Here is a 9,379-nt window from a genome sequence, read left to right as displayed (position 1 = left end):
AAAACAAGACAGCAGGGAATTAGGTCAGATCAATAGCCGTCCCTATGATATAGCTCTTCAGGCTGAGTGTGGCAGGCTTGGAGCACACCTTGACTGACAGTTACTAGTTTCTTATTTTAAGCTGTAAGCATCACAGTCTAGTCGCTGGTGGCTTCTCCTTACTGCTGAGACTCACTCTTCTATCCAGTGGCTCCGCTGGGAAGTGGTTCTGATCGCCCCATGAAGAAGACAGGACCTATCACAAGAAGAAGCAATAAATAGGTTCTTGAACCCTTAATTCCTACCCTGCAAACAAAAGTATGCCCCTTCCTTCTCTTGTTGAAAGTATACAGAATGCGCTCACCCCTTATCCCCAGCCTCTCATCCAACTTACATGGGGATAAAACTGCCAGGTTCGGAATGATGTCAGAAATGAAGCAGGCTATTGATCCGTATCTTATACAAGGAAAAATATCTTGAAACATGAGGAAGTAACTGTTTAAAAGGGCCATTTTCATGAGCAGTGGAAAATTACAGAATCCTGGAGATGCAGGAGTGACATGACCAGCATAGTAGAACACAAGAGGGACCGACTGTCTTTTGTCCTGGCTAGGCCCCATCTGATTGGACAGAGCTCACCCATACTGCAAGCTTGTCTTCCAGACCCAGTCCACTGACCCATGTGCCAGCCCCTTCTGAAACACCTTCATAGACAAGCCTAGGACTAGTCTCCCTGGTGCTCCCTGCCCACACATCTTGCTGCTGGCTTCCCTCATAGCAAAGAAATGACTATGGAAGGGAGGCAGGTGAGATGTTTGTGCGATACAGAGAAATGAACGCATATGAGAACAAAATCCATAAAGCCCCTTATTGGAGAAAGGAAAGGTGGGTTAACTATACTGTACAACTCCTGAGGGAAAGGCCTTAATGGGGCAAGATTGCATCACCCATTCAGCCCCTGGTGTAAGAAAGAAGCTCCAAAAATTACATTTTGGACCCCAGGCCATGTAGATAAAGCTAGTAGATTTGGCCTCCAGTGTCCTTAACATTTAGGACCCACAGGAGAGAAGGGAAGAGCAAAACAAAGTGCAAAATGAGAGCTGAAATGATGGCAGCCACATTGGAAATGCCGTGGATGTTTGCAGTTCCAGAGAAGCCTGGAGGAACTTGCTTTAAATGCAAGATGGGATCCTAGAGAAAGACTGTACCAGGTCCCAACTGACACCCTGTCACACATGCCACCAAACCAGGTTGGGCATTTGGCATTGGCGAATTGACTGTCCTGAGTCTTGGGGGGCACAAGAGATGTCTAGAACTCTCATAGCCATGAAAGGCATGAGAGACATCCTCATTATCTTCCCCAGAATATATTATCATAACCTCTGAGAAGCCCAGCACAACACTGGCCATTATGGAAAGGCCGATCCACCTTCTCACAAATATGAGGACAACTTATTCAGTTTTACCTACATTTGCAGGTACCTACATTTGCAGGAAAACCTACATGTCAGCCCACAACTGTTACTGAGGAGAGAGGTCACACTGATGAAATTCATGTCCCTAAACAAATAGTGACTCATGGCAAGGGTCATCAAGAGATGGTAGTGGTCTCTTAACAGGCTGCAGAGAGGCAGCCATGGGAGGCAAGAAGGCAGTTCAGCTCAACAGGACTCCGTAGCCAGGGCTAGTTAAAACTTCAGGAGGCCAAGTTGTGGGATGATGTCACAGGTGAGGCAGGTACAAGATAGAATGAGGCCTGTCATTGGACGAGAAGGAAGGATGGGCGGGAGAAAAGTTTGAAGAAAGAGGAGGAGACGGGAACATAGGGGGGGGGGGAGGAGACAGAAGAGTAGCCGTGGAGAGAACATGGAGGCTGACGTTAAGACTCCACGCTGTACCTTTACAGGTTGTTACGAATGTTCTTAAGGGATGATGTGTGCAGGGCTTTGTATGTTTAGGTGGGCAGTTATATCTTATTAATTGGATCAGAGGTTGCTGTGTTGTGTGTTCTTTCATGTAGCAATTTAAATGTAAGAAAATGTGTGGCAGCTAGAGACACTGGGCGACCACGGAGTTGAGATGTGTGCTTCTGGTAAGATATCTACAAAATAACTTGGGGCACTGCAGAAACAGATCTAGTAGGGGTAAAAAGACAAACCTTTTTTATAATTTTACAACAACACCAAGTGGTTTATTATAGGCATATTTAAGCACAGCACAATTTGGTAAAAACTATTCTGGTAATAATTAACTCAACCCTGCATGTGTAGCAAGCATTCACGAATCTCCTTCAGGAACAAAGAGAGCCAAATGCAGGTCAGATGTGACCATATAGAAATTCATTGTGAAATCCATGAAGAGAGGTTCTATAGATTGACTGAGAAAAGCACATATAGGGGTCTGAGAGAGGGTCCAGTGCAGGTCTAACTGCACAGATAGTGCAAAGGGCATCACGCTAATAAGCATGTCCGCTCCAACTCTCTGGGTGGATAACAGGTATTACATCTCTTCCCTTGAAGGAACGACCCTGTGTGCTTGACATTTCAGGTTCCCCCAGTGCTTATCTGTGAACACAAAGACCTCCAAGCCTCCTACAGACCAGGAATCAGGGAAGGTGCCCTTCTATCTCATCAAGGTTTTAACTCATCAGAAATTAGAACCAAGATAGACTAGTGGGGAGGGAGGAGACCTACATGGAGAGAAAAGATGTGATTGGTGGGCACACGAGGAAAGGTTGGTTTCTCTTGGACAGGATGATGGGAAGTTGCACAGGCTTTTCACCTTTTATGCAAGACAGGACACCACCATGGCAGTGATTTTAAGGCTTTTTCTGGAACAGGATGGGGAAACACTGTGAAGCAACAGACCACGCTTGGCTTACAACATGGTACCCAAACCTCCTCAATGGTTAACCCCTGTTCAGAGATGAGGCTTACCTGGAGACTAGTGATTAGATTTCACTCACATGCCAGACAGTCTGCAGGGGATACCAAGTTGCCTCTTTCTTGGTTGCAGGCGATTGGAGAGATGGAGCAACTTGCCCTTTGCCTTCAGAAGACTCTCTTGTCCTTGCCATAGTCCATACTACTGGACTTCGAAATTTTTCACTGAATCAGAAAATATCTATTATAATGAGATTTATGAGACACACAAGTGCTTCTCTTATGACCCCAGGATGTATGCTATGTCATGCTCACCATGTCCAGTTAGCTTCATGCCATCAATATAACAAATCAGTAATTTCTCATGGAAGCAGAAGGTGATCAAATCCCTGTGGACTAAACTGTGACTTCAGGCTAGAGATCTGATGTATCCCCAGGGCTGAATAATGAAGCTATATTTAGTTTCATCAACTGAAACTAAACTGCTTCTGGTGTGCCCTGTGGACAGGAGGAGTGGGAAGGGCACTTGTCAGAGCCATAGCTCCATCAGCAAGTGCCTGGGCCTGTGTTTATCTGCTCAGGCAATGAAACCATGTCTGGTAGAGCAGCTGCAATTGGAATCACCAGCTTACCATTGCCAGACTCCAGAAGTTAGTGGTCTGTCTTTTGTAAGAGTCAATAGAGAACTGTATGGAGATGTGGCAATAGTCGTCACTTACGTGTTTTTAAGACCTTGACGGTGACACTGATCTCTACAACCCTGTCAAGAATGCAGCTCCCATACAGAGGCTGCTGTGAAGACTCACTGGCCTTCCCCCACAGCAGCCCTTCCTCCATATTCTCCCTTAGAGAACTGGTATGAGGATCTGACAATTACTAAGGAAGGCTGTGCTGGTTGTTCATTTCATCACTGGAGAAGTGACCACAAGATGGATCTACCCCCTCCACTGTGAGTCAGAGCTTAGCTGAAACTTCATGGATCGCATGACCTTCATAAAGTCTACTCTGGCTGGGGAGCTCGATGATGTTTTGGGTCTTATGACATTCGTGTTGGTTCAGAATCATACTTTCCTAAGAGTCTGATTATTTCTCTGTCCCCAGTGCAGTCACACTGGGTAACAAAACCGCACAGTTCCCTTTGACAAAGCCTCGGAGAGATATTAGCAGTGTAAATGCTGAGTGTGGGGGCCCATCCTAGAGGGAACTTGGCTTCTCTTTCTTCTCCGTGTCCTGAGATTGATTGAGCACCACTGATTCTGTTTCTGTGATATGAGATACATCATCGTTCAACTGGCATGGAAGTTTTCTGCTTGTCCAAATCAAGCATGAACCCAGTAGACATCTTATCTATTTTGCCTCTAAGAACAGTACATTCAGCCAAATGTCAGAGGTTTCCAAACTCCAGCATGCTCTGGTTGTTGCCTTGCCTTTGATGTCTACTTTGGTAGCTATATTTTGGAGTGTTATTACATGGTCCTAGGTCAAGTTATTCTCATTTCGTTTCCAGCTGTGAGACAGTGGTTCTTACAATAACTTCTGGGCAATAGAGATGACTCTTCACAGAGCTTTGCAAGGGGCTGTGGCTCTGTTCACAAGCCTATTGTTCAAAGTATTGGTCAAAAGTACATCTTCTGAACCCTATCAATATGTTGGAAGAGACTTAATGATTACTCATTGAAATTTCTCCACACCTTTGAATCCTTTCTATGTTAGCCCAAGGAGATTAGACCTTTCTATTTTGCTCCCAATGGACCACCTTTTGGTCCACATTTTAGTTAACCAGTCAAACTGTTAGCCCCATTCCTAATTCCCTAAGTCATACTGTTAAATACATACTCTCTGTTTTGGGAAGTATATCAATAAATTCATCCAGACCCACGTTTATGTTTCTTCCACAAGTATTTTGAACATTTAAGTCAACGGACCCATTCCCTGGGTTTATGTTTGTAAATTACAAAACTCAGGAAGTTCTTTTGGACCAAAACACATCTCCTCATATGTCAGACTTTGCTCCTCACCTTCAGAGACCTGCTGGACTTTAACTTGTAAGACTACAAGTCAGTGAAATGGTGAGTCTGGGTCCTAGAAAGACTCACATCATCTTACATGGCAACTGCCCTGGGGAGATCATTAGGGTATACACAGCAACACAGGCCTAGGTCCCTAGAGCTAAGTAGAAAGGCTTACTACACCAGTGAGTAGGAGGTCACAACTCACTTCTCACATCATGGGTGTGAAGGCAGGTGGGGACAGAGAAACCACTTTCATTCATAAGCAAGACATCAAAATTCAGAAATTCCATTTCTAGCATCCTTCAGATTCTTCCACACAGCCCATCTTAACTTGTAAAATTCTATTTTTCCCAACCAATGATTTTGCCAGCACAGTAGATGTCCCCAGAGGTTGCACATTCAGTGTTCACTGTAATTCGGCAACAATACAATGGACAAGCACTTGATTTCAGCAGTTTCAGCCTGTGCTGGCAAGGAGGATTCAGCTCAAGGCAAACTTAGAAACTTCGAGAAACTTATGTGTAGCTGGAGGCAGAATCCAAATCTTTTTTTAAAATTTTTTATTAGATATATTTCTTTATTTACATTTCAAACGTTATTACCCTTCCCAGTTTCCTGTCCATAAGCCCCCATTCCTTAGCCTCCCCCTCCCCCATACAGGTATTTCCCCTATACATACCCTTTATTGCCCACCATATTCCCCTGCATTGGGGGTCCAACCTTGGCAGGACCAAGGATGTCCCCTTCCATTGGTGCCCCAACAAGGCTATTCTCTGCGAATGCAGTTGGAGCCCTGGGTCAGTCCATGTATAGTCTTTTGGTAGTGGTTTAGTCCCTGGAAGCTATGGTTGGTTGGCATTGTTGTTTTTATCGGGTTGCAAGCTCCTTCAATTCGTTCAATACTTCCTCTAATTCACCCCAAGGAGGTCCTATTCTGAGTTCAGTGGTTTGCTGCTAGCATTGACCTCTGTATTGGACATGCTCTGGATGTGTCTCTCAGGAGAGATCTATATCCAGTCCCTTTCAGCATGCATTTTCTAGCTTCATCAATCTTATCTAGTTTTGGTGGCTGTATATAATGGGCCACATGTGGATCAGGCTCTGAATGGCCATTCCTTGAGTCGCTGCCCTAAACTTTGTTTCCATATCCCCTCCTATGGATATTTTCCCCCTTTGAATAAGGAGGGGGAGCAACCGCATTTTGGTCATCCATCTTCTTGAGCTTCCTGTGGTCTGTGGATTGATTGCATCTTGAGTAATTCCAGCTTTTTGGCTAATATCCACTTATCAACGAGTGCATACCAAGTGTCTTTTTCTGTGATTGAGTAACCTCATTCAGAATTATATTTTCTAGTTCATTCCATTTGCCTATGAATTTCATGAAGTCACTGTTTTTGATAGCTGAGTATTACTCCATTGTGTAGATGTACCAAATTTTCTGTACCCATTCCTCTGTTGAGGGACATCTGGGTTCTTTCCAGCTTCTGGCTATTATAAATAAGGCTGCTATGAACTTAGTAGAACCTGTGTCTTTGTTGTATGTTGGAGCATCTTTTGGGTATATGCTCAAGAGAGGTATAGCTGGGTCCTCAGGTAGTGGAATGTCTAATTTTCTGAGGAACCTCCAGACTGATTTCCAGAATGGTTGTACCAGTCTGCAATCCCACCAACAATGGAGGAGTGTTCCTCTTTGTCCACATCCTCGCCAGCATCTGCTGTCACCTGAGTTTTTGATCTTAGCCAATCGCACTGGTGTGAGGTGGAATCTCAGGGTTGTTTTGATTTGCATTTCCCTGATGACTAAGGATGTTGAACATTTCTTTAGGTGCTTTTTGGCCATTCGATAATCCTCAGCTGAGAAAGTTTTGTTTAGCTCTGAACCCCATTTTTAATAGAGTTATTTGGCTCTCTGGAGTCTAACTTCTTGAGTTCTTTGTATAATTTGGATATTAGCCCTCTATGAGACGTAGGATTGGTAAAGATCTTTTCCCAATCAGTTGGTTGCTGTTTTGTCCTACTTACAGTGTCTTTTGCTTTACAAAAGTTTTGCAGTTTTATGAGGTCCCATTTGTCGGTTCTTGATCTTAGAGCTTGAGCTGTTGGTGTATTGTTCAGGAAATTTTCCCCAGTGCCCATGTGTTTGAAACTCTTCCCCACTTTTTTTCTATTAGTTTTAGTGTATCTGGTTGGAAGTGGAGGTCCTTGATCCACTTGGACTTAAGCTTTGGACATGGTAAGAATGAATCGATTTGCATTCTTCTACATGCTCACCTCCAGTTGAACCAGCACCATTTGTTGAAAATGCTATCTTTCTTCCATTGGATGGTTTTAGCTCTTTTGTCAAAGATCAAGTGACTATAGGTGTGTGGGTTCATTTCTGGATCTTCGATCTGCTCGACTGATCTATCTGCCTGTCTCTGAACCAATACCATACAGTTTTTATGACTATTGCTCTGTAATACTGCTTGAAGTCTGGCATGGTGATTCCCCAGAAGTTCTTTTATTGTTGAGTACAGTTTTTCCTATCCTGGGTTTTTTGGTATCCCAAATGAATTTGCAAATTGCCCTTTCTATCTTTATAAAGAATTGAGTAGGAATTTTGATGGGGACTGCATTGAATCTGTAAATTGCTTTTGGCAAAATGGCCATCTTTACTATATTAATCCTGCCAATCCATGAGCATGGAAGATCTTTCCATCTTCTGAGATCTTCCTCAATTTCTTTCTTCAGAGACTTGAAGTTCTTGTCATACAGATCTTTCACTTGCTTGGTTACAGTCACACCAAGATATTTTATATTATTTGTGACTATTGTGAAGGGTGTCATTTTCTTAATTTCTTTCTCAGCCTGTTTATCCTTTAAGTAGAGGAAGGCTACTGATCTGTTTGAGTTAATTTTATGCCCCAACACTTTGCTGAAGTTGTTTATCAGGTTAAGTAGTTCTCTGGTGAAACTTTTGGGGTCACTTAAGTACACCATCATATCAACTGCAAATAGTGATATTTTGATTTCTTCCCTTCCAATTTGTATCCCTTTGACCTCCTTTTGCTTTCTGATTACTCTGGCTAGGACTTCAAGTACTATATTGAATAAGTAGGGAGAGAGTGGGCAGCCTTGTCTAGTTCCTGATTTTAGTGGGATTGCTTCAAGTTTCTCTCCATTTAGTTTGATGTTAGCTACTGGTTTGCTGTATATGGCTTTTACTGTGTTTAGATATGGGCCTTGAATTCCTGATCTTTCCAGGACTTTTATCATGAAGGGGTGTTGAATTTTGTCAAATGCTTTCTCAGCATCTAATGAAATGATCATGTGGTTCTTATCTTTGAGTTTGTTCATATAGTGGATTACATTGATGGATTTTCATATATTAAACCATCCCTGGGATGAAGCCTACTTGATCATGATGGATGATCATTTTGATGTGTTCTTGGATTTGGTTTGAAAAAATTTTATTGATTATTTTTGCGTCAATATTCATAAGGGAAATTGGTCTGAAGTTCTCTTTCTTTGTTGGGTCTTTGTGTGCTTTCGGTATGAGTAGTTTTGGCTTCATAGAAGGAATTTGGTAGTGCTCTGTCTGTTTCTATTTTATGAAATGGTTTGGACAGGATTGGTATGAGGTCTTCTATGAAGGTCTGTAGAATTCTGCACTGAACCCATCTGGACTCTTTCTGATTGGGAGACTTTTAATAACTGCTTCTATTTATTTAGGAGTTATGGTGTTGTTTAGATGGTTTATTTGTTTCTGATTTAACTTTGGTACCTGGTATCTGTCTAGAAAATTGTCCATTTCCTCCAGATTTTCCAGTTTTGTTGAATATTGGTTTTTGTAGTAGGATCTGATGATTTTTTAAATTTCATCAGGTTCTGTTGTTATGGCTCCCTTTTCATTTCTTTCTTTCTTTTTTTTTTTTTTTCTTACTTGGATTCTATCCTTGTCAATTTTTTTTATTAACTTGAGTATTTCTTATTTACATTTCGAATGTTATTCCCTTTCCCGATTTCCGGGCAAACATCCCCCTAATCCCTCCCCCTCCCCTTCCTTATGGGTGTTCCCCTCCCCATCCTCCCCCCATTGCCGCCCTCCCCCCAACAATCACGTTCACTGGGGGTTCAGTCTTAGCAGGACCAAGGGATTCCCCTTCCACTGGTGATCTTACTAGGCTATTCATTGCTACCTATGAGATCAGAGTCCAGGGTCAGTCCATGTATAGTCTTTAGTGGCTTAGTCCCTGGAAGCTCTGGTTGCTTGGCATTGTTGTTCATAAGGGGTCTTGAGCCCCTTCAAGCTCTTCCAGTTCTTTCTCTGATTCCTTCAATGGGGGTCCTATTCTCAGTTCAGTGGTTTGCTGCTGGCATTCGCCTCTGTATTTGCTGTATTCTGGCTGTGTCTCTCAGGAGCGATCTACATCTGGCTCCTGTCAGCCTGCACTTCTTTGCTTCATCCATCTTGTCTAATTGGGTGGCTGTATATGTATGGGCCACATGTGGGGCAGGCTCTGAACG

At 43.0% G+C, this 9,379-nt stretch overlaps 1 long non-coding RNA gene across 3 annotated transcripts in view; it reads left to right on the top strand.

Moving 5' to 3' along the window:
- The window catches only part of LOC147994839 (uncharacterized), a 35,889-nt gene that overhangs the window by 3,986 nt on the left and 22,524 nt on the right, over positions 1-9,379 (top strand). Inside the window, exon 1 of one of the 3 annotated variants that reach the window (XR_015686545.1) lies at positions 1,805-1,885. The exons of 1 other annotated variant lie outside the window; for it this stretch is intronic. This is a non-coding gene — a long non-coding RNA (uncharacterized LOC147994839). Of the gene's footprint in view, positions 1-1,804; positions 1,886-9,379 lie in introns of those variants that run through there. One more of the 3 variants, XR_015686546.1, reaches the window with a different exon arrangement.

The sequence above is a fragment of the Rattus norvegicus genome, chromosome 4, assembly GCF_021556685.1.
Source record: "Rattus norvegicus strain SHRSP/BbbUtx chromosome 4, alternate assembly SHRSP_T2T, whole genome shotgun sequence".
In the NCBI taxonomy this organism is placed as follows: domain Eukaryota; kingdom Metazoa; phylum Chordata; class Mammalia; order Rodentia; family Muridae; genus Rattus; species Rattus norvegicus.
Note: the sequence above shows the minus strand (reverse complement) of the source record. Positions and strands in the feature narration are given on the sequence as shown.